Below are 23,812 nucleotides of genomic sequence, written 5' to 3'. Positions count from 1 at the left end.
CATATTTTCTAATCTTTCTAATCTTCAAGCGCATTGCATCCATCTTGATCTTGTGATCATCGACGACATCCGCAACATGCAACTCCAATATCATCTTATCCTCCTCAATTTTTTTATTTTTTCCTTCAACAAATTGTTTTCTTCATCAACTAAATTTAACCTCTCGACAATAGGGTCGGTTGGCATTTCCGATTCACATACATCCTACATCAATAAAATATGTCACGTTGGTCGGCATAATTTTCATAAATAATAAATGAACCAATAGTTATAAAGATAATATATATACCACATCCGAATCATAGACAGGACGAGGGCCGACGGGGGCGGATACCAAAACCATCGCACTATATAAGATGCAATAATAAAAGTAAGAAAATAATACAAGTATCTATGTAAACATACAAGTAAGAATATTTTTCCTTCCAGAAAGAAGATAAGAACAAGAGGCTCACCACGGTGGTGCCGGCGATGAGCTCGGCACGGGTGATCGACGGCGGTGAAGACGGGGACGGGGCGTGACGGACCGCTAAACCTAGACAAATATTGTGGAAAATGGAGCTTGGAGGTCGAGCTTGGAGAGGAGAAAGCTTAAGTAGTGTGGCTCGGGCATTCCATCGAACACCTTGTGTGCATAGGAGGTGAGCTAGAGCACCACCAAGCCCTCTCCCCCTCGGCCAGAAAAAAACAGAGCAGTGTGCTCTGCTCTTACGCGAGGGGGTATATATAGGCACCTCATTGGTCCCGTTGGTGGCATGAACCGAGACTAAAGGGGAGCCTTTGGTCCCGGTTCAAGCCACCAACCGGGACCAATGGTGGTGGTACAGGAGCGAGGCCCATTGGTCCCGGTTCGTCCCACCAACGGGACCAAAAGGTCCAAATGAACCAAGACCAATGGCCCACGTGGCCCGGTCGGCCCCCTGGGCTCACGAACCGGGACCAATGCCCCCATTGGTCCCGGTTCTGGACTGAACCGAGACTAATGGGCTGACCCGACCTGGACCAAAGGCCTGTTTTCTACTAGTGCTAGTGTTCAGAAGACCGAGTTCAGGGCGCTATCCACGCCTAGGACGGACAAAGCCGACTCCTCGCTCTAAGCGGCATAAGTCTTTAGGGACTCGAAAACCTCTCGAACAGCGACCAGCTCTCGCCTCATCATGACGGTCAGTTTTAGCTTTCTCTACTAAGGTGCTTAGCCCAGCTCAACTGGGGCACAATCGCAGTAGTTCTCCTAGTGCTACCTTAGCCGATATAATGGAACGTAAGGTTCCAAAACATAGGAGCCAGGCAAACCCAACTATTGACCCAAGACATGATTCGAAGCTGATGCATATAATGCTATAAGTTCGGGGTGCCGCACTTGTGAAAGTGTTCGGACTTCTCACACTGTATTGTGGGGTACTTAAGCCCCTAGCGTATTGGCCATACCAAAGTGTACGGGTGCAACATATCATTAATGAACATATATTTGTAAAAAAGAGTAATGCAATAATAGACGGAAGCTATGCATTGTTTATTTAAAAAGGCTGCAATCAAAGCAGGACGATACAAATAGTGCAATAAGCAAAAGATGGGACTATCAAATATGTCCTTTCCAGGGGCGAGTTGCGGAATGTTATGCGAAACAGGTATACTGCTCGTTATAGAGACCACCTTAGAGTTCCGTAGTGCGGCGTAGCTTTCTGCTCCCTTGGTTGTTGTATCGTTTGTGCGGCAATTGTACTGCCAGACAGGCCTTCCGAAGAGTAGAGTCCTGAAAATAAGACAAAATTAAGAAATCGGCAGCCCCTAGTGCGGTTTAAGCCGCGCTTCGGGCGTGCCGTGATGGTGCCCCTACCCCTGTGCCCATGGTATTTCCAGAGCGTAGTTATGTACGCACAACACTGGTTTCGCAAGTTCGCGAGGGCAGGGGTTGGGGCCGCATTGCTACGCTTGCTCGAAACGTGCCAGGTGGTCTTGTTGTAGGTTACTCCAGGCGCGCTTGACGGTGTCCAGACGTTTAATGGCCGGACTGGAGAATTGCCTTGAGAGGCTGCTTTGTACTTTCGCTGCGATAGCCGCCGTATGCTCCTCCGTTCGGAGAGAGCGTTCGGTGTTTCGATTGACCGTGATGACTCCTCGAGGGCCTGGCATCTTGAGTTTGAGGTATGCGTAGTGCAGCACCGCATTGAACTTGGCAAATGCGGTTCGTCCGAGCAGTACGTGATAGCCACTGCGGAACGGAACTATGTCGAAGATTAACTCCTCGCTTCGGAAATTATCCGGAGATCCGAAGACCACTTCAAGTGTAACTGAGCCTGTACAGTTGGCCTCTACACCTGGTATGACGCCTTTAAAGGTCATTTTAGTGGGTTTAATCCTCGAGGGGTCGATGCCCATTTTCCGCACTGTATCTTGGTAAAGCAGGTTCAGGCTGCTGCCGCCGTCCATAAGGACTCTAGTGAGGTGAAATTCGTCAATAATTGGGTCTAGAACCAATGCGGCGAATCCGCCATGATGGGTGCTAGTGGGGTGGTCCCTTCGATCAAAAGTGATCGGGCAGGAAGACCATGGGTTGAACTTTCGGGCGACTGGCTCCATCACGTATACATCCCTTAGCGCACGCTTCCGCTCCCTCTTGGGGACGTGGGTTGCGTATATCATGTTCACCGTCCGCACTTGTGGGGGGAAACCTTTTTTTCCACTGTTGTTCAGCGGCCGGGGCTCCTCCTCGCCATCGCTATGCAGCCCCTTGTCTCTGCTTTCGGCATTTAACTTGCCTGCCTGCTTGAACACCAACAATCCCTGTTGGTGTGATTGGCTGGTTTTTTGGGGGTGCCATGTATCTGGCATGAGCGGTCGAGTATTCGGTCCAAACTGGACGGGCCCGAAGTATTTCTTTTGAATGGCTTTTTCTGCTGACTAGGTTTAGAGCCTCTGAATCCGGCATTAACTGTCGTATCCTCATCATTGTCGCCGTTAATGCGGCGCTTTTGCTTGTTGCGACGCGACCTGCCACTGCTGTCCTTGGTATCCGAATTACCAGGGATCTTGGTCATGTTATTGCTGCGAGCTAGCCAGTTGTCTTCTCCCGCGCAAAAGCGGGTCATAAGTGTCGTGAGGGCTGCCATAGATTTCGTCTTTTCCTATCCTAGGTGCCGTGCAAGCCACTCGTCGCGGATGTTATGCTTGAAGGCTTCTAGGGCCTCTGCATCCGGACAGTCAACGATTTGATTTTTCTTGGTTAGGAACCGTGTCCAGAATTGTCTGGCCGATTCTTCTGACTGCTGAATTATGTGGCTAAGGTCATCGGCGTCTGGTGGTCGCACATAAGTGCCCTGGAAATTGTCGAGGAATGCGGCTTCCAAGTCCTCCCAACAACCAATTGATTCTGCTGGCAAGCTGTTAAGCCAATGCCGAGCTGGTCCTTTAAGCTTGAGTGGGAAGTATTTGATGGCGTGTAGGTCATCACCGCGGGCCATGTGGATATGAAGGAGATAGTCCTCGATCCATACCACAGGATCTGTTGTGCCATCATATGATTCAATGTTCACGGGTTTGAAACCCTCAGGGATTTGATGATCCATTACTTCATCTGTGAAGCATAGTGGGTGTGTGGTGCCTCTGTATTGGGCTATATCATGACGCAGCTCAAACGAGCTTTGTCTACTGTGTTCGGCCCGGCCGGATTGACTGTATCCGGAGTGACGATTACCGTCTCGTGCCATGGGGCGCCCACACGATCCATAGATCGATCTTGTTTGCGTTGCCTTCTCCTCCAATATATCTCGCAGGTCTGGCGCATTTTCCCGTGCCTTGGTATTTTTTGAGCAGCGCCGGGGTGCGACTTGAGTGGAGGGACAAGAGGCCTCTCTGTCGCGGCCACGGGGTGGTCGGTCGGCCGCATCATGCACTGGTGATGTAGGTTTAGGTGCTTCCTCCTCTAATCGGGGTAGCAGCCTGCGCTTTGGGTAGCTCTTGGAGGGGCATTCGAGTTCATACTCTTCAGCCGCAAGGACCTTAGTTCATCTGTCGGCTAGCAAATCTTGATTAGCTCTAAGCTGTTGTTGTTTTTTCTTGAGGCTGCTCGTCGTGGCCATAAGCCTGCGTTTGAAACGCTCTTGTTCGACAGGATCCTCCGGCACGACAAATTCATCGTCGTCGAGGCTTGCCTCGTCTTCGGAGGGAGGCATATAATTATCGTCCTCGACCTCTCTGTCTGCCGCTCTCTCATGAGGGCTGGCTTCTCCGTCCTCCTATGCTGAATCTTGCTGGAGGTGGTTGTCTTCGGCACTGTCCGGGGTGTTATTATCTCCCGTGCCGGAATCATCGTTTTTGCTTTGGCGGGATTTAGAGCGGCGCCGCTGACGTCGGCGCTTAGGCTGCTTCTTGGAGGGGTCATCCTCCGCTGTTCCATCGCCATTGCCTTCTTTTGGGGTGTCCACCATGTATATATCATACGACGAGGTGGCTTTCCCGTGCCCTATAGGTGCTGGTTCTTGACTGTCTCCTGCATCGGCGTCCATACCGTCGATGTCTTCCGAGTCGAAGTCGAGCATGTCGGTTAAATCATCGACAGTGGCTACGAAGTGGGTGGTGGGTGGGCTTTGAATTTCTTCATCATCCGCATCCCAACCTTGCTGACCATAGTCCGGCCAGGGCTCTCCTGATAAAGAGAGAGACTTTAGTGAATTCAGAATATCGCCGAAGGGCGAGTGCTGAAAGATGTCCGCGGCGGTGAACTCCATGATCGGCGCCCAATTGGGTTCGCTCGGTAGGGGCGCGGAGGGCTCGGAGTCTAGAGAGGATTCCGACTCCTTGGAGTCACGGGCTTCGCAGAGAATAGGGCTGGTGTTCGGCTTGATCGCCGTAGAGATTGCAGCCCCTGAGGCGGTGTCCAACCACCCATCCTTGATTGGCGCAGTTGGTTCCGAATTAAGGGTCGGAGCTGATGCGGGTGCGGCCTCCAGGGCACTGTTCGGCGGCAGAGCTAGATCATGCCCATCGTGACAGTGCGGCGCGCTCGGCTGCGGCTCGAATCCGTCGAAGATCAAGTCTCCGCGGAGGTCCGCTGTGTAGTTTAAACTTCCAAATCTGATCTGACGGCCAGGGGCGTAGCTTTCGATCTGCTCCAGATGGCCAAGCGAATTGGCCCGCACTGCAAAGCCGCCAAATACAAAGATCTATCCAGGGATAAAAGTCTCACCCTGGATTGCATCGTCGTTGATGATCGAAGGAGCCATCGGGCCTAAAAGTGATGACACAGAGGAACTCTCAATGAAAGCACCAATGTCGGTGTCAAAACCGGTGGATCTCAGGTAGGGGGTCCCGAACTGTGCGTCTAGGCGGATGGTAACAGGAGGCAGGGGACACAATGTTTTACCTAGGTTCGGGCCCTCTTGATGGAGGTAAAACCCTACGCCCTGCTTGATTAATATTGATGATATGGTAGTACAAGAGTAGATCTACCATGAGATCAAGGAGGCTAAACCCAAGAAGCTAGCCTATGGTATGATTGTTGTTCGTCCTACGGACTAAAACCCTCCGGTTTATATAGACACCGGAGAGGGCTAGGGTTACACAGAGTTGGTTACAATGGTAGGAGATCTACATATCCGTATCACCAATCTTGCCTTCCACGCCAAGGAAAGTCCCTTCCGGACACGGGACGAAGTCTTCAATCTTATATCTTCATAGTCCAGGAGTCCGGCCGAAGGTATAGTCCGGCTATCCGGACACCCCCTAATCCAGGACTCCCTCAGGGGACAAGGCCTTTTCCTCTCGATCTTAATCAAATCCGACTCCCGCCTCGAGTTCCAACACCCAAAGCTCAGGTTTAGGCACTTTGAACCTTCAACTATGTCCGGATCCAACATTCAAGGTCGTTGGATGCCTTCCTCCGTCACGGAGGAGTACATCAAGAAGTTGAGAGAGGCCAGATATCTGACCACCGAAATTTCGCATTGGCTGCCTGCCCGTAGGCAAGTTGTCCCTACTCCCGAACCCAACGAGAGCGTCATGTTCGTCTCCCACTTCCTCCGAGGACTAGGCCTCGCTCTGGATCCCTTTGTTAGGGGTCTTATGTTCTATTACGGGCTAGATTTTCACGATCTGGCCCCGGATTCCCTTCTTCACATCTCGACATTTATTGTCGTATGTGAGGCCTTCCTCCGCATTACCCCTCAATTCGGCCTGTGGCTCAAGACCTTCGATGTGAAGCCAAAGATGATCGAGGGGCAGCACGCAGTGTGCGGAGGCGCTTCAATAAGCAAAATTGATGACGCTCCATGGCCTGAGGGTTACTTCCCAGAGGTGTCTGGATTGTGGCAGCGGGAGTGGTTCTACATCACAACTCCCCGAAGTGCCAAGTGGGTAGCTGCCCCCGCCTTTCGCTCAGGCCCCCCACCACAACTGATGTCATGGATCAGCAGGGGGCTGAGCTGGGGTCCAGCCAAGGACGTGCCAATACTGCAAAGCCGTATCCGAGATCTCTTTGAGAGAGATTTCAGTCTGGTTATGGTAGTGCAAGTCATGCTAGTTCATCAAGTATAGCCTTGCAAACGCCGGCCCCTTCGCATGTCGGAATTCAACCCGGAAGGACCGCGAGCTATTCAACATTTCCTCGGCATGACACACGAAGAGATGTACAAATTGTTCTCCAGACCACAAATAATGTGTCCGGACATCACTGAGGATGCAGGTCTGAGCTGCAATCGCCTGGATACCCAAGTAAGTAGCCCCGCATCCGAACACACTGCCCGTTTATTTATCACAACATTGCCCTAAAAAAAGCTGCTCTTTGACCCATGATTGGATAGCGAAGGCAAAGTTGATCAGGTGTTCGGCCCCCCTCCCTGAGACCTCACCAAATCTCGTGCTAACCGGGATGCTGGAGATCGCGCCTTATCAAGCGCCCTCAGGAGAATATAAAGGGGGGAACAAGGAGGCTAGCACCTCCGCGAAGGAGGTTAGCCGGGGGGAGGAACTGAAACTTCCTCTCCCCAGGGACGGAAGAGAACCGCCTCTGAGGACCCGGAGACAACGGTCTCCAAACGGGGGAAGAAATCTCCGCCGGAGGGTCCTGCCCTGGGGGATACCCTAGCCATACTATGCCCTCAAGGGGATCAGCCCTCCACCGAGCTGTAAGTAAAAGGGCAAATGAAAATATCTTGCTTTACTTCTGAGGAAAATAACCGAGGCATTTATCTTGCAGTTCGGATCTTAGCCCTTCTCAGCAGAGCTCGTCTTCAGGGGATTTTCTTCCAGAGATGATGGAGAGCGAAACGCCTCCCCCTGCCATACCGCCTCATGAGGCGGGCGACCCCAAGGTGTCGTCGCGGAGGGTTTCTCTTGATCCGGCAAGTCCAGAAGGTAATCCTATGGCCACCCGAAGTCCTCAGTATCTGGCTCTTGAAGAGAGCAATCAAAAGAGTCCGGCACCGTCTAGTGTGCGGTCGGATGTACAGAGGGATCTGCTAGAGCAAGCGGCTATCTCAGAAGAGCACCGCACATTGATGGGTACGGTGATTGAAAGGATTTCGTCCGCCGAAAGCGGGTTGCATGAAGCCTTTATGAGTCTACTGGCAGGTTTTGAGGTACACGAAATGATGTACATTTTTGATAGTACCGCATATTTTTAGATGTGCCCTGTGTAGATAGTAGCCCCTGAGCCTCTGGTTGTCATCGAAAACGGCGGCAAACAGAGGATCATAGTCCCAGGTAATAACCAGACCGCCTTTATGTGCAGGTGGTTGAAGCTCTAGTGGCTAGCCGGACTGATATGTTTGCCGAACTAAGGCAGCAACTGTATGCGGCAGACGTCGACATCGTGCTTGTTAACAAGCGGCTTGACAACGCACGGGGTAAGTGATTTTTATGGTGATTGTCACATAATAAGAGCAGCATGATGCCAGTATCTTTTATATGTTGTGACTGCAGATGGAGCTGCCACCGTGGAGACCCTTCGAGCAGAGCTTGCGCGAGCCAAGGAGCAAGCAAGGAGTAGCAATGCGGCCGCTTTAAAGGCGGCCGAAGAGTTAAGGGCCGAACAGGCCGCACATTGCGAGAGCAAAGAAAAAATTGCCAAGATGGCCATGGAGTTAAAAGATGCTGCTGACCATTACCGGCTTCTTGAAGAAGAAAACCGGGTGAAGGCGACGGACCTGGATAAGGCCCGGGTGGCTGCCAAGGAAGCCCGCTCCAAAATTAGAGCGATGAAGAAGGAGCTGAATCAAGCTGCGGATATCGTTTCTGGGAAGCCCTTCTTGTTGCGGACTAAGTTCGGAGATCCGAAATATGCTCCTCTGGACCGGCTATGGATTTCTGCGGACGAGTACATGGGTATGGCTGCAAGTGCTGCTGATGCGGCCGAGTACTTCAAGGATCAGAAAGGTCCTGAAGTGGAGAAGTTGTTCTGGTCACAGTTTCACGCTCCAGTCCGTCCGCTGTTGCTGAATGAGCGATTGACCGGTTGAGCCGAGCTCCATAGATTATCCGGACTTGCCATGAGGTCCATTGTGGATCATCTGTGGCCGGGAGGGCCAAGGCCGAATAGCTAATTTAGCTTAGTGCAACAATTCCTTGGTGTTGTGCCACGCATCGATGATGTAAAGAGGTCGGCGTGCATAGAAGGCTCGCGGATGGCCCTTGCCTGTGTCAAAACGTACTGGGCGAAGATGGATGCCACCACTGTTGCGGCACAGGGTTCGGCCATAGGCCGAGTGGCTGTCGAGCACTACTTTGAAGAAGTTCTTGAAGGCGCTCGTTTGATAGAGGCTCAGTGCTCGAAGAATATTATGTTTAAGTGACATGTATTCCCATTGTAAAAACAATGTTTTATTGAGTCTATCAAGGCTATATTTATACTTTTGCCTGAAAGTACTATGATGCCTCCTGTGCGGCCGTTTATGTATATATGTATATAACCTGAAAGATGGCAGTCGTCGGCTTCAGCCCCCACGCATATAATGTGGGGGTGTTCGCAGAAGACGCATGTTCAAACTTGATCCAACCTCTTGGTCCATTAAGGCGGTGATAGCGTAGCGAACTAGGCAATCGGACTATAATGCTTTAACACTTTCACTTAGCCAGAGGAGTTTGACAGTGGGGCTACTATATAGCCCCTGGTGGCTTCGCGCTCATCCGAATTCAGGGCGCGTACATGCCTGGCCGGGAAACGGCCCTTCGTTAAGGCAGAGGAATCCCGAAGATTCCGCTAGGTCATCGAGTGGTTGACCAATCTCACGCTATATCATGACAGTCAGTTTTCGGCTTTCTCTACTGAGGTGCTCGTCTGGATGAACCAGGGCACAATCGCAGTAGTTCTCCTGGTGCCGCCTTAGCCGATAGAGCGGAACGTAAGGCAGCAAAACACAGGAGCCGGGAAAACCCAACATTTGACCAAAGACATGATTCGGAGCTGATGCATATAAGGCCAAAATCGCGACGCCGAACACTCCCTAAGGTATTCGGTCTTTATGATGTAAACCGAGCTAAACGGTGCCCTTTGTAATAAGCCCCTAGTGTCCAGGTACGTGCAATATTCTTATGTGGCCACATGCCAATACGTCAGCATCCTTCTCAATTGTACTGAGAATCCGGGGGATGTGTATCAACAAGAGACAGTAAAAAAAGGTTTACGCAGGGTCTTAATCTAAAAAGAATCCTTGGAACGGGTCCCTGCTGCACGTCTGCGCCTGTGTCTCCGTTGTGCCATATCCTGGACAGGTGTAGCACGATGGTCATTTGTTTACATGCGTTGAGTCCCTTGTATTGTTATAGGGGTATAGCCATCAAACCTGTATCAATTATATATAGCCGCACCGGACTCGTCTAACTGTGTCCGTGGTCTTAACGGCCTGTCAGATGCTCTACTTGGTGAGGCCGTCTAGTGTGCGGCTGCCAAGGCGGCCGCACGGTCTTCCGCGTGCAAGGAGCGCTCAATATTTCCATTTACTGTAATGATGCCACGTGGACCGGGCATCTTAAGCATGAGAGAAGCGTAATGCGGTATTGCGTTAAAGCGAGTGAAAGCTTCGCGTTCGAGTAGTGCTTGATAGCCACTTTGGAACGGAGCGATGTGGAAGGTTAACTTTTCACTGCGGAAGTTATCGGGAAAGCCGAATATAACCTCCAGTAGCAGGGAGCCCGTGCAATGGGCTTCTGGGCATGGCATTACTCCTTTAAAGGTAGTATTGCTATGGCTGATTTTTGTTGGGTCTATCCTCATTTTGCAGGCTGATAACCCACAAGTATAGGGGATCGCAACAGTTTTCGATAAGTAAGAGTGTCGAACCCAACGAGGAGCTAAAGGTAGAACAAATATTCCCTCAAGTTCTATCGACCACCGATACAACTCTACGCACACTTGACGTTCGCTTTACCTAGAACAAGCATGAAACTAGAAGTACTTTGTAGGTATTGTTGGATAGGTTTGCAAGATAATAAACAGCAAGTAAATAAAAAGTAGGGGATGTTGTAAGTAAAGAAGCAATAAACTAAATATAGCGAGTGTGGAAAAGTGGTGATAGGAGTTGCGAAATTGCCCCTAAGCAATTGACTACTTTAGTAGACCGATAGCAAGTATTATGTGGGAGAGGCCACTGCTAGCATGTCATCCCTGACTTGGAATTCTATGCACTTATGATTGGAACTATTAGCAAGCATCCGCAACTACTAATGTTCATTAAGGTAAAACCCAACCATAGCATTAAGATATATTGGTACCCCTTCAATCCCGTATGCATCAATTTCTATGCTAGGTTGAAGCTTCTGTCACTCTTGCCCTCCAATACATAGTCCTATCAACATACAAACTAACACTAGGGTGTGATCCATGCGTGCAATCATATGATGGGCACCAAAGGACAGCAATATAGCCACAAGCAAATTAAATCAATCATAGCAATTCATCAACCACCGATAGGACAACGAAAATCTACTCAGACATCATAGGATGGCAACACATCATTGGATAATAATATGAAGCATAAAGCACCATGTTCAAGTAGAGGGTACAGCGGGTTGCGGGAGAGTGGACCGCTGTAGATAGAGGGGTGAAGGTGATGGAGATGTTGGTGAAGATGGCGGAGGTGTTGGTGTAGGTCGCAGTGATGATGATGGCCCCCAGTGGTACTCCGGTGCCACCGGAAGCGAGGGGGAGAGAGCCCCCCTCCTTCTTCTTCTTCCTTGACCTCCTCCCTAGATGGGAGAAGGGTTTCCCCTCTGGTCCATGGCCTCCATGGCACGGGAGGGGCGAGAGCCCCTCCGAGATTGGATCTGTCTCTCTTTGTTTCTGCGTTCTCCCCTGGCTCTGTTTCACCATTTCGTATATATATGGAGATCCGTAACTCCGATTGGCCTAAAACCTTCGCCATGATTTTTTTCCTCCAAATATTAGCTTTCTTGCGGCAAAAGAAGAGCGTCAACCGCCTTACGGTGGGCTCACGAGGGTAGGGGCGCGCCCTAAGGGGGGCGCCCCCCTGCCTCGTGACCACCTCGGGCACTGGTTCGCGTTGATTTTCCTTCCGAATTTTCCATATTTTCCAAAAATAAGTCCTTCCATTTTTATCCCGTTTGGACTCTGTTTGATATGGATATTCTGCGAAACCACAAAAATGCAACAGACAGGAACTGGCACTGGGCACTGGATCAATATGTTAGTCCCAAAAATAATATAAAAAGTTGCCAAAAAGTATATGAAAGTTGAATAATATTGGCATGGAACAATCAAAAATTATAGATACGACAGAGACGTATCCACATCCCCAAGCTTAATTCCTGCTCGTCCTCGAGTAGGTAAATGATAAAAAAGATAATTTTTGATGTGGAATGCTACCTAGCATAATCTTGATCATATGTCTAATCATGGCATGAATATTAAGACACGAGTGATTCAAAGCAATAGTCTATCCTTTGACATTAAGACAATAATACTTCAAGCATACTAATAAAGCAATCATGTATTTTCAAAATAACATGGCCAAAGAAAGTTATCCCTACAAAATCATATAGTCTGGCTATGCTCCATCTTCACCACACAAAATATTCAAATCATGCACAACCCTGATGACAAGCCAAGCAATTGTTTCATACTTTTGACGTTCTCAAACCTTTTCAACTTTCACACAATACATGAGCGTGAGCCATGGACATAGCACTATAGGTGGAATAGAATATGATGGTGGAGGAGACAAAAAAGGAGAAGATAGTCTCACATCAACTAGGCGTATCAACGGGCTATGGAGATGCCCATCAATAGATATCAATGTGAGTGAGTAGGGATTGCCATGCAACGGATGCACTAGAGCTATAAGTATATGAAAGCTCATGCTAAAACTTAGTGGGTGTGCATCGAACTTGCTTGCTCATGAAGACCTCGGGCATTTGAGGAAGCCCATCATCGGAATATACAAGCCAAGTTCTATAATGGAAATTCCCACTAGTATATGAAAGTGTTAACTCAAGAGACTCTCTATACGAAGAACATGGTGCTACTTTGAAGCACAAGTGTGGTAAAAGGATAGTAACATCGCCCCCCCTTTTTTGCGGGCTTCTTTGGCCCCCCTTTTTTTATTTAGGCTTCTTTGTCCTCTCTTTTTTTGGGCAATGCTCTAATAATGATGATCATCACACTTTTATTTACTTACAACTCAATATTACAACTCGATATCTAGAACAAAGATATGATTCTATATGAATGCCTCCGGCGGTTTACCGGGATGTGCAATGATCTAGCGTAGCAATGACATCAAAAAATGGACAGGCCATGAAAACATCATGCTAGCTATCTTATGATCATGCAAAGCAATATGACAATGAATGCTCAAGTCATGTATATGATGATGATGGAAGTTGCATGGCAATATATCTCGGAATGGCTATGAAAATGCCATGATAGGTAGATATGGTGGCTGTTTTGAGGAAGGTATATGGTGGGTTTATGGTACCGACAAAAGTTGCGCGGTACTAGAGAGGCTAGCAATGATGGGAGGGTGAGAGTGCGTATAATCCATGGACTCAACACTAGTCATAAAGAACTCACATACTTATTGCAAAAGTCTATTAGTTATCGAAAAAAGTACTATGCGCATGCTCCTAGGGGGATAGATTGGTAGGAAAATACCATCGCTCGTCCCCGACCGCCACTCATAAGGAAGACAATCAATAAATAAATCATGCTCCGACTTCATCACATAACGGTTCACCATACGTGCATGCTACGGGAATCACAAACCTCAACACAAGTATTTCTACAATCCACAACTACCCACTAGCATGACTCTAATATCACCATCTTTATATCGCAAAACTATTGCAAGGAATCAAACATATCATATTCAGTGATCTACAAGTTTTATGTAGGATTTTATGACTAACCATGTGAATGACCAGTTCCTGTCATCTCTCCAAATAGATATAAGTGAAGCAAGAGAGTTTAGTTCTTTCTACAAAAGATATGCCCATGCTTTAGCAAATGTAAGTGAAGCAAAAGAGCATTCTACAAATGGCGGTTGTCTATGTAAAGATAAACACGCAATCCAAACTTCAAGTGATATAAGTGAAGCACATGAAGCATTCTATAAAGCCATACTCAAAAGATATAAGTGAAGTGCAATGAGAATTCTATAAATAAACCAAGGGCTATCTCATACCAGCATGGTGCATAAAAGAAAAATAAAAACCTAAATGCAAAAGACGCTCCAAGACTTGCACATATCGCATGAACGAAACGAATCTGAAAACATACCGATACTTGTTGAAGAAAGAGGGGATGCCTCCCCAGCATCCCCAAGCTTAGACGCTTGAGTCTCCTTGAATATTTACTAGGGGTGCCTCGGGCATCCCCAAGCTTGAGCTCTTGCCTCTCTTCCTTCTTCTCACATCGAGACCTTCTCAATCATCGAACACTTCATCCACACAAAACTTCAACAGAAAACTCGGTAAGATCCGTTAGTATAATAAAGCAAATCACTACTCTAAGTACTGTTGCAAACCAATTCATATTTTGTTTTTGCGTTGTGTCTACTGTAATATAACTTTTTCATGGCTTAATCCACTGATATGAATTGATAGTTTCATCAAAACAAGCAAACTATGCATCAAAAACAGAATCTGTCTAAAACAGAACAGTCTGTAATAATTTGAACATTCACCATATTTCTGATACTTGAAAAATTCTACCAAAATTAGGAACAATAAACAATTTGTATAGGAAGACATTGCAAAAATAATCAGAACCATTTGACGTTCCAGCTAAAAATGTAAAATCGCGCACTACAGCCAAAGTTTCTGTCCTGCACCGTACAAACCATCAAGCAAATGATAAACATCCTAAAGGCAAACCTTGGCACATTATTTTTATAATACAATGGAATTGTACAAGGGGATAATTATTTTTGTTGAAAGGTTTCTGTAATTAATATTCACAAAGTTCCCATGGGCATGAACAAAGTTCAAGGACGTCCCCCACTTTCACAATGCTCGTCTCTCTCACTTTCACTTTTCTTTCAGAAAAAGTTTTGGGTTCCCATCTTTATTTTTGTTGTTTTTAAACTATATGAAAGCACTCAATAGAAATAAATGACTCTCTAAAACTTCCGGGTTGTCTCCCTGGCAGCGCTTTCTTTAAAGCCATTAAGCTAGGCATAAAGTGCTCAAGTAATGGATCCACCCGGATCCCAAGGTATATCAAAGCCAATTTTAATTAACAATGATTTGTAATTTAGTGGTGAGCACAAGGTAACATAAATCATGTAATGACGAAGTCTAACTCTCTTGCTATGCATCGGCATGTCATAAAAGAACAATTCATGCACACAAAGTAAAGGCCAATGCATAGTATAAACAGTTTCTTGCAATTTTACCATGTTGGAAACATAGAGAGGTGGAGATATAGTTCATCTCTCATAATAATTGCAAGTAGGAGCAGCAAGCACATGCATATTATATCTATCAAAATTATCATGTGCAACGGTAAAAGGCAACCCATCAATATAATCCTTAATAAATGCAAACTTCTCCGATATAGTGTAGTTGGGAGAATTCAAAAAGATAATAGGACTATCATGTGTGGGTGCAATAGCAACAATTTCATGTTTAACATAAGGAACTATAGCAAGTTCATCTCCATAAGCATAATTCATATTGGCATCTTGGCCACAAGCATCATCAAAAAAGGATATTTCAAGAGAATCAACGGGATCATAACAATCATCATAGCAATCATCCTTCGGTAAGCATGAAGGGAAATTAAACAATGTATGAGTTGAAGAGTTACTCTCATTAGAAGGTGGGCACGGGTAGCTAATCCACTGTTCCTCCTTTTGTTCTTCGCTCTCCTCCTCATCTTTTTCATCCAATGAGCTCACAGTTTCATCAACTTCTTCTTCCATAGATTCCTGCAAAATATTAGTCTCTTCTTGGACAGCGGAGACTTTCTTAATAAGCGCAATAATTTCGTAATTTTATTCATAATTCTCATAACAATATTTCAGGATAGCTAAATTTTCAGGTCTATAAACAGCATCATCAAAATCTTCAAACTCTTTAAACATAGATTCAATTTCATAAGCACCCATAAAAGCAACAAATTCTTCTATTTGTTCCACATCATAGTAATCATATATACCATTAGCATAAGAAGCTAAGGTTTCATTATCATTAAATTCACATGAAAAGGGAAGGTGTGGAGCCTTCACCTTAGAGCAACAAGTATAATCATATCTCAAGCATAGTTGCCTAGTATACCAATTCAATATATGAATTTGATCCCATAATAGTTTCCCTTTTTTGTGTCAAGCGGTAATCCCTAAAGTATTCACGTTGATCCAACGTTACTCCCATCACATAATTGAATGGGGTTTTCTCAGGATTATTAAAGTAGTACATAATATTTTTCACATAACCAGCATCAAGGGTTTTAGGAGGTTCCCCATCTCCATGAGTAGCAAGTACACCTAATTTTTTTGGTATTTTGTGTTCCATATCCAAAACTAAATATAAAGAACAACTAAGAACAGAAAATAAAAATTACTTAGTGATAAAGCAAACAACCACACACGAGAATATTCACCCCACGCTATTGCTCCCCGGCAACGGCGCCAGAAAAAGGTCTTGATAACCCACAAGTATAGGGGATCACAACAGTTTTCGATAAGTAAGAGTGTTGAACCCAACGAGGAGCTAAAGGTAGAACAAATATTCCCTCAAGTTCTATCGACCACCGATACAACTCTACGCACGCTTGACATTCGCTTTACCTAGAACAAGTATGAAACTAGAAGTACTTTGTAGGTATTGTTGGATAGGTTTGCAAGATAATAAACAACAAGTAAATAAAAAGTAGGGGCTATTGTAAGTAAAGAAGCAATAAACTAAATATAGCGAGTGTGGAAAAGTGGTGATAGGAGTTGCGAAATTGCCCCTAAGCAATTGACTACTTTACTAGACCGATAGCAAGTATTATGTGGGAGAGGCCACTGCTAGCATGTCATCCCTGACTTGGAATTCTATGCACTTATGATTGGAACTATTAGCAAGCATCCGCAACTACTAATGTTCATTAAGGTAAAACCCAAGCATAGCATTAAGATATATTGGTCCCCCTTCAATCCCGTATGCATCAATTTCTATGCTAGGTTGAAGCTTTTGTCACTCTTGCCCTCCAATACATAGTCCTATCAACATACAAACTAACCCTAGGGTGTGATCCACGCACGCAATCATATGATGGGCATCAAAGGACATCAACATAGCCACAAGCAAATTAAATCAATCATAGCAATTCATCAACCACCGATAGGACAACGAAAATCTACTCAGACATCATAGGATGGCAACACATCATTGGATAATAATATGAAGCATAAAGCACCATGTTCAAGTAGAGGGTGCAGCGGGTTACGGGAGAGTGGACCGCTGTAGATAGAGGGGGGAAGGTGATGGAGATGTTGGTGAAGATGGCGGAGGTGTTGGTGTAGGTCGCGGTGATGATGATGGCCCCCGGTGGCACTCCGGTGCCACCGGAAGCAAGGGGGAGAGAGCCCCCCTCCTTCTTCTTCTTCCTTGACCTCCTCCCTAGATGGGAGAAGGGTTTCCCCTTTGGTCCATGGCCTCCATGGCATGGGAGGGGCGAGAGCCCCTCGAGATTGGATATGTCTCTCTCTGTTTCTGCGTTCTCCCCTGGCTCTGTTTCACCGTTTCATATATATATGGAGATCCGTAACTCCGATTGGCCTGAAACCTTCGCCATGATTTTTTTTTCCGAATATTAGCTTTCTTGCGGCAAAAGAAGAGCGTCAACTGCCATACGGTGGGCTCACGAGGGTAGGGGCGCGCCGTAAGGGGGGCGCCCCCTGCCTCGTGACCACCTCGGGCACTGGTTCGCGTTGATTTTCCTTCTGAATTTTCCATATTTTCCAAAAATAAGCTTCGTCCATTTTTATCCCGTTTGGACTCCGTTTGATATGGATATTCTGCGAAACCAAAAACATGCAACAGACAGGAACTGGCACTGGGCACTGGATCAATATGTTAGTCCCAAAAATAATATAAAAAGTTGCCAAAAAGTATATGAAAGTTGAATAATATTGGCATGGAACAATCAAAAATTATAGATACGATGGAGAATAATCACGGGCTGTGTCGTGATATATCAGGTTTAAACTACTGCCGCCGTCCATCTGGACTCGTGTGAAGTGGTATCCCTCAATTATCGGGTCTAACACCAAGGCAGCCCATCCTGCATGTCGGATACTTGCCGAGTAATCCCGATGGTCAAAGGTGATCGGTTGGGACGACCAGTGGCAGAACTCCGCGGTGATAGTCCCTGGGGCATGTGTCTCTAGGAGTGCCGCCTTGTTTCTCCCCTTTATCACGTGTAACACGTTTACTGTTTTGACTTCTGGTGGGAATTTCTTTTGTTCCCCAATGCTTTGCTTGCGAGGCTGGTCCTCGTCTTCGCTTGGTGTATCCTGCCCCTTGTGTTCAGCGTTGAGCTTGCCGGACTGCTTGAAGACCCAACATTCTCTATGGGTATGATTTTCAGGTTTATGGGGGTGCTGTGGATCTGACATATTTTGTCCAGAATCTTGTTTAGGCTGGACAGTTCATCTCTGTTGCCTTCGGAGGGCAGCTTTTGCTGACCTGGCCGAGAGCTTCTGAATCCGGCGTTTACCGTCGTGCTCTTCGAGCTATCTTCTTTATTCCGGCGCTTGTTTTTGCTGCGTCGTGGCTTCCCGTTTCCGTCCTTGACTTTGGATGTACTTGGGTCGCTGGTGCTGCATCAGGCTAACCAGATGTCCTCACCCGCGCAAAAGCGGGTCATGAGGCTTGTTAATGCTGCCATTGTTCTCAGCTTTTCTTGGCCAAGGTGTTTGGCAAGCCATTCATCTCGAACGTTGTGCTTGAAAGCTGCTTAGGCTTCAGCGTTCGGACAGTCGACTATTTGGTTCTTTTTAGTGAGAAACTTGTTCTAAAGCTTTCGGGCTGACTCTCCGGGCTGTTGTCTTATATGACTTAAATCATCTGCGTCCGGTGGTCGGACATAGGTCCCTTGAAACTTTTCCCGAAAAGCGTCTTCGAGCTCTTCCCAGCTTCCAATGGAGTTTTTGGGGAGGCTTTTAAGCCAGTGTCGAGCTGGCCCTTTGAGTTTGAGGGGTAAGTACTTGATGGCGTGGAGATCGTCTCCTCGAGCCATGTGTATATGGAGGATGTAGTCCTTAATCCAGATCCCAGGGTATGTCGTTCCGTCGTACGCCTCTATGTTTACGGGTTTTAATCCCTCTGGAAATTCATGGTCCAGCACCTCATCGGTGAAACATAGGGGGTGTGCGGCACCCCTGTATTTGGGTGAACCGTGGTGTTCGGATTTTTGTTGTGCTGCATTGCATGCTGGAGCGCGCTTGCTTGGCCCGTAGATGGATTTGGTTGCACCGTCCTTTTGATGCGAGCCCTCACATGGATCGCGTACTAGCTTGTGTGCGGCGTCGTTTGCCGCTCTATGTTGGCCACGAGGTCGTCTATCCGACCGGATGGCAGTTTTGTTTTTTGATTGCGGAGGATCTAAGGCCTCCTCATCGAATTCAGGTAGCAGCTTTCGCTTCGGGTAGCTCTTTGTGTGGCGACTACCGCTGTATTTTGCTGCAGTGTTGAGTACTTCACTCCATCTAATTCTGAGTGTGTCTTGTGTAGCCCTGATCCTTTGCTTCTGCTTTTTCAGACTCCTCGCAGTGGCGACAAGCCTTTGATGGGTATTCTGTTGCTCTGGGTGCCTGTCTGGTGTGATGTCATCCGGACGGTTATCTTCGCCGGAGTCGGGTTGTTCGGTTTGATTCTCTGTGTTGCCGTGGTCAAACGGTGGTTCACTGCCGTGTTTGTCGTCCGCTGGCTCACCCTGCTCTATTGCTGGGTCTATATGATCACTGTTTCTGCCGAGGCGGGATTTGGAGCGGCGCTTACACCACCGCTTTGACTGCTTCTCGAGGGAACGATCCTTCGCTGTGTCCTTCCGTTCCTCGTCGTCGTTTTCTTTGGGTGTGTCCACCATGTATATATCATATGATGAGGTGGTTGTCCAGTGCCCTGTGGGCAATGGTTCCTGTTCATCTCCCGCATCGTTGTCCATACCGTCGATGTCTTCGGAGTCGAAGTCGAGCATGTTGGTCAAATCATCGACAGTGACTACTAAGTGGGTGGTGGGTGGGCGACGAATTTCATCGTCATCCGCATCCCAATCCTGCCGGACATAGTTCGGCCAGGACTCTCCTGACAAGGAGAGAGACCTTAATGAGTTCAGTATGTCGCTGAAGGGCGAATGCTGAAGATATCCGCGGAGGTGAACTCCATGATCGGCGCCCAGTCGGATTCGATAGGCACGGGCGCAGGCAGTTCGGAGTTCGTGGCCAGGGAAGAATCTGGTAGTTCGACGTCACGGCTCCCGTGAAGGGTAAGGTCGATACTCGGCTCGATCGCCGCTGAGAATACGGCCTCCGTGACGGGGTCTATCCACCCGTCCATGGATGGCGCAATTGGCTCCGAATTGAGGGTCGGACCGGTTGCCGGTGCGGTCTCCTGAACACTGTCCGATGGTAGAGCTAAATCATGCTCATCGTGACCGTGCGGCACGCGGCAGGGGCTCGAATTCGTCGAAGATCAAGTCTCCGCGAATGTCGGCCGTGTAGTTTAAGCTTCCAAACCTGACCTGGTGGCCAGGGGCGTAACTCTCGATCTGCTCCAGATGGCCAAGCGAGCTGGCCCGCAGTGCGAAGCCGCCGAATACAAAGATCTGTCCAGGGAGAAAAGTCTCACCCTGGACTGCATCGCTATCGATGATCGAAGGAGCCATCAAGCCTAACGGTGACGACATAGAGAAACTCTCAATGAAAGCACCAATGTCGGTGTCAAAACCGGCGGATCTTGGGTAGGGGGTCCCGAACTGTGCGTCTAAGGCAAATGGTATCAGGAGGCGGGGGACACGATGTTTACCCAGGTTTGGGCCCTCTTGATGGAGGTAATACCCTACGTCCTGCTTGATTGTTCTTGATAATATGAGTAGTACAAGAGTTGATCTGCCACGAGATCGAAGAGGCTAAACCCTAGAAGCTAGCCTATGGTATGATTGTTGTTGTCCTATGGACTAAAACCCTCCGGTTTATATAGACACCGGAGGGGGCTAGGGTTACACAGAGTCGGTTACAAGGAAGGAGATCTACATATCCGTATTGCCAAGCTTGCCTTCCACGCCAAGGAGAGTTCCATCCGGACACGGGACGAAGTCTTCAATCTTGTATCTTCATAGTCCAACAGTCTGGCCAAAGGATATAATCCGTCTGTCCGGATCCCCCCTAATCCAGGACTCCCTCAGCAACCTTCTGATCGTGCCTGGCACGACCGCTGGTGTACTCGAGGTCGAAGCCGACCACTCGGTACTTGTCCTCGGCAAGGAACCACTCCATAGTTTGGATGGAGCTCTCCACCGAGACTGGATCGTTCGTGTACACCACCGAGAGGGCCTTCCCCCTCACGTGGGTGTCCACTACGTGATGCGTGGTGAACTTCCCGCCGTTGTCGTCGTCGGCCGTTGGGAGCCCCATTGGAGCCATGGGGAGCGCCATTGGAACCGCTGGATGTCCTCTCTATATGTGTCCTCGTGGGTGTGCTTATTGTGTCATGTGAGATGAGAGATGAAGGTAAATGGTCGCAGGAATAAAAGGGGGCCGGGCGGCGTGGATTCTCGGCGCGTCCGCATGGCAGTTTTTCCAGCAGGTAACAGCATCATCGCACCACACCCGGCGCAACCGCTTGCACACAAACATGCGTGATCGTGCGACGGCCCCAAACACTGGCAGCGCGCGTGGAGGGACGAGGGCAAAGCACCCGGAGGGATGCAAGAGTAGAGTGCGCGCGGCGGGACATTAACAGAGCGCGCCGCGGCCGCCTGAACCACAAGCAACCACACACATAGAGCAGTTGAACAGGAAGGAAATGGTCGCCTACAAGCCAGGCGACAGTTGTGTCGCTGCGTAGAGAGTGGCCATGTGCTACCACCTCCGTCTAGTCTATAGTCTCCTTTATATTATGTGCCATACTTTGCCCTCAAATTTAACCAAAAAAATGTTAATGTATGTTTTAAAAATTATATAATTGGGAACTATGTTCAAATACAAATCCAACTATATAATCTTTGGCGACATACATTCGTATTTTATTAGTTAAATCATACTTATAAACCAGGACGGTGGTATAGTAGGTAATTAAATCGTAAACGTTTCTTTATTAACTGTATGTGTACGTGGCCTTTCATCCTCCTCTCGCACGTCTTGTCACCCCGCTGCCGCAGATGGCTTACAATGCAAGCTTGCGCAGCGCGCGGGGGCATTCTTTTGGGCAAACGATGGCGCCAATGAATCGTCAGTGAGCCCATTCCTGCGCAACCTCACAGGTTCCCACGCAAGCTTCCCGCCCGACTCGGTGAAATCCCCCAAAATCCCAATGCTTACCAGCCTGCTATATAAACCCTTACGGCCGGCGAGTCCTGCATCGCATTTTCCCCTCCCTCCCTGTAGCTTATCTCGTCTGCTTCTCCCACAACCGCCAATGGCACCGGTCCGTCGTCGTCGCTCAGCCACTCTGCCGTCATCAGAGGATAGCTCCAGCTGGGAGGCTACACCGTGGCGGCGCCGCAGTCCCCGGGGTAGCGTAGTGTGCGTGGCGTACCTGTTGGGTGTGCGCGGAACACCCATCACATGCTCCACCGCTAGTGCCCGTCTGCAGCTGTTGCCGGCCGCTGTTGCCGCCACACCACCATCAAGAGCCAGGGACATCACGTGCTCCGCCGCCGCGGCCCGAAGGCGGGAGGTGGCCGTCGTGGCCTCTACCCCACTGCCGGCCACTGTGGCCATCACCTGCTCCGCCACCGCGGCCCAAAGGCGGGAGGTGGTGGTCATGGCCGCCACCCCATCGTCGGCCGCTATGGCCGCCAACCCACCATCGACCGCCAGGGTCATCAATCGCTCCGCCACTGCCGCCCGAAGGCGGGAGGCAGAGGTGGATGCCCGCACATGCGTCGGCGACCTTGCGCGCTACACTGAGTTCCTGCGGAAGGAGGAGGAGCGCCTCGTCGAGCATGCAAAGAGCCTTACTGCCGCCGTGGCCGCGGCACACGCCGCCTCAGAGGCGAGGAATCAGGAGATCTACGAGGAGAACCACCGCTTCGAGAGGGGTCATCTGGAGCAGCAGAGGGCGTTCGAGGTGAGCGTCGCTGAAGCTTCAACAGCAGCAGGCACCGTATTGCGGTCGCCCAGCTTATCGGTAGGCTCCTCCTCCTCCGCCTCTTCCTGAGCGTGCTCGGCAGAGGGGAGTCAGCCGGAAGTAGTACAAAGCCCCTCCATAGTAGTAGTAGTAGTATTTAGGGGCTATGTTGTTCAGTTCATCTGACTATAGATGTGGTGGAACTGTACAACGTACTTAAAATTAGCTAGTATATATAGTTGAACTAGCTATTTCAGTACGTGGTTGGCAACAATTGGGGAAAATTTTGGTCGGTTCAGCTATCGAGTTGAACTGTTTCTATAAATTAAGAAGGACTGCTTAATCTATGAATGAAATCTATGTTTAATTACTGAATTTTAGTTGCAAAAATTAGATACTGCTAGTGATTTTTTGCTTCATATTTTGACAAATTGCAGTGTTACAAGGATTGACAAATCTTACCAAATTGTTTGTACGTGGTTGCACACGGGTCATACAAAACAACCATTTGTGCTGAAGGGATGCACAAATCCTGCGCTGCGCTCACTTTGTGTACGGGTGTTCTATCTAAAACATTTGCGATCAAGAGCAGCAAAAATCCTGCTCGGCACATTTTCATTTGACTTCCTGGGGAAGCTGTTGGTTTGCATACGGGTGTTCTAACTACAATGTTTGCGATAATTGTTTTATATTTAAAAAGAGAATTAAACTTCGGCTTGCGCGCCATTAATGGAGAGGATGCAAGCAAGGCGGGCGGCCATGAAAGTCAAAGGGATCGCTTCCCAGTGAGCCTGTGCAGCATACAGCTCACACACTTCCCGATGAGCCTGCACATTCGAGGACAGCTTGCACGCCTCTCAGTTAGCCCGCGCACCGGCGGCACTCGCACGCCTCCTGTTCAGTCAAAGGTCAAGCAGTTGTCTACACGACACCTCCTATAGCCATTAAAACCAAGACACATGGCATCACGTGAATGGTTAATAGAACACACACGGTTTGAATTATACAAACGTTTGAGATATTAAAGTGGTAGCTATTTTGTCAAAATGCCTTTCTTGGTTGTCATTATTCGAGTGCGCCTCCT

Source organism: Triticum dicoccoides, chromosome 2A (genome assembly GCF_002162155.2).
Source record: "Triticum dicoccoides isolate Atlit2015 ecotype Zavitan chromosome 2A, WEW_v2.0, whole genome shotgun sequence".
Classification (NCBI taxonomy): Eukaryota; Viridiplantae; Streptophyta; class Magnoliopsida; order Poales; family Poaceae; genus Triticum; species Triticum dicoccoides.
The sequence above is the reverse complement of the archived record's forward strand: the minus strand, read 5'-3'. Positions refer to the sequence as shown.